This window comes from Microtus ochrogaster, chromosome 19 (genome assembly GCF_000317375.1).
Source record: "Microtus ochrogaster isolate Prairie Vole_2 chromosome 19, MicOch1.0, whole genome shotgun sequence".
Taxonomy (NCBI): domain Eukaryota; kingdom Metazoa; phylum Chordata; class Mammalia; order Rodentia; family Cricetidae; genus Microtus; species Microtus ochrogaster.
The window spans coordinates 36,791,496-36,793,801 of record NC_022021.1 but is presented as its reverse complement, the minus strand read 5'-3'; the positions used below and the strand labels follow the sequence as shown (position 1 = coordinate 36,793,801).

Here is a 2,306-nt window from a genome sequence, read left to right as displayed (position 1 = left end):
AAAAAAAAAAAAAACCTATTTCAAGACTTAATATACAAATTAAATCTCTTTGGGGGACTAATATTTATTGTTTAATGCAGAAGTAGTCTGTAAAGACCATGTATCACAAGGGATAGACTAACCAATACACTGTTTACTAGAACATTCTAGAAGAACTTGGCTTTACAGAACTGTCCATTATCTTCAGTCAGATCAACTAAAACCATTTTGGATGACATTTTCTCCCAAGTAAATGCTTATTGAGCTAAATGTGCTTAAGAGTGGAAAAATAACAGGTGATAATCCTTAAATGTGTGGAAACACCTGTTACCATGCCCAATACCATGTTTCAGTCTCTGGTTCAATCAGTAGGACACACATGATGGTGACAGAGAACCAGGTCCTGTAAGTTGCCCTCTGACCTCCGTGGATATATTGTGCATATGCACACCCACACATACACACATTTTCAAAACAAAAGTTAAAAATAGAAAAATAAGCTCAGAACAGGAAGAATTATCATTCCTAGAAAGACTCAAACCTTTAAACAAGGCTTTGTACGTCAACTGCTGGAAGGGTATGGCTAAATCATAGCAGAAAGGTAAGAAAAATGCTTTGACAACCACACACATCCCTCGGAGTAGATTCTAGAGACACAGTGTGATCAGCATTGGTAGACAACAATAATATAAGCTTCCTTGATTCAGACTAGTCAAAGTTCCTCTATCATCACTACAAAAATTTGCAAAATCTTTTCAAGAAAGTGTTTTTACACTGGGTTAATAAAAACCTGGCAAAACACTGCAAGTGATATATATGTACCTTATTACTTCTAGAAAAGATAAATAGAAAACATCTCATTAGTGTGGTTGATTCCAGCTCTGGCAAACTTTCATTAATAGTCAAAATTCCACATGAGTCATTTCTCTGACATAGACAAAAGTACAAGTTTTAGAAAAGTAAGAATCAAGAAATTACAAACTTATTTGACATAGCTGTGGATGTATAAATATTTTAAACTATAAGTAATAACAAGCTAATAAACTCCACATCTGACAAAATGACTGGCATGACTTTGAAGAAGCATAGGAAATGATCATGGGTTAATCATAGCATGATTCCCTGACTGCACAGCCTGTTTATACTATTCAGCTTAGTTTAGGTGTCCATACCACATACGGAACTACAGACAAATACTAGGCTAGTGTTTTCTACAACATTCTGTCTGAAAATATTACTAAAATTTGATATTGGAGGAAATTAAACTTGAATTATATATGTATATTTTTACAATGGCTTTTGAGTATTATAGGTAATTTACTAGAAAGATATTTAATAGTATGATGCCTTGTGACTTTTATAAGCATCCCTATTGTTAAATTGTCCTCCTTTTTTATCACATTCCTCTCTTCCTTCTGCAGGTCTCTCTCCCCAGGCTCCCTAATTAGAACCCTCTCCCATTTCTCCCATTTTCTTTTTTAGGTCATTTGTACCCCATTTCTATTGCTCCCCATTCCTTTCACGCCTAAAACAACCCCTTTGTACTGATCTGCTTTCTGCATTTATGTCAGATTATGTACTCACATCTGAAGACTTGGAACTTGAACTTGAGGTGAAAGAGAATGTGTGGTTAATGCTTCTTCCAAGAACAATAGACTGTATAAGAAAAGACTTTACCTAGTAATTGATAGAAGCAGATGCAGAGATACACAGCCAAGCACTGGGTCAAGCTCTGGGATTCCTCCAGAAGAAAGGGAGGAGGGATTGTACCAGCCAGGGGGTGGGGTCAAGGTCAGGATGGAGGAACTCACAAAGAGAATTGCCCTGAGGTCCTGGGAGCACAAGGACTCTGGACCAACACATGGGGAGCCCGTATGCGACCAATGTAGGCTCTCAGCATGTGACAGATGTGTGTAGCGTCATCTATTTGTAAGACTTTTAGTCCTGAGATCAGGATCTGGTACTTAGAGTTGCTTTGGGGAACCTGTTTCCTATGTTGGATTACCTCACCCAGCTTTTATACAGGTTAAGGAGCTCAGTCCTACCTCAACTTGCTTTGTTCAAGCCCATGGGAGGCCTGACACTTTCTGAGTGCGTAAGAGTAGTGTATGGGGAGGAAGGTAGATGGTAGAGGGGAGGGGGAACAGTAGAGGAAAGAGGAGAAGCTGTGGTTGGTGTGTAAAATAAATAAATATTAATAGAATAAAATAAAAGAAATATCCCAACATGAGTCATGTAAAGCCTACTTTTGACTGTTTGTTAAGAGTTATTTAAGAGATTCCCAAAATATTACAGGGTACTGCTTTTGCTTCAGTTGCCCCTAGAGG

At 37.8% G+C, this 2,306-nt stretch overlaps 1 protein-coding gene across 2 annotated transcripts in view; it reads right to left on the bottom strand.

Annotated features, from left to right (window-relative positions):
* The window catches only part of LOC101986955 (cadherin-10), a 184,757-nt gene that overhangs the window by 138,066 nt on the left and 44,385 nt on the right, over positions 1–2,306 (bottom strand). The gene's annotated exons all lie outside the window — the stretch shown is intronic.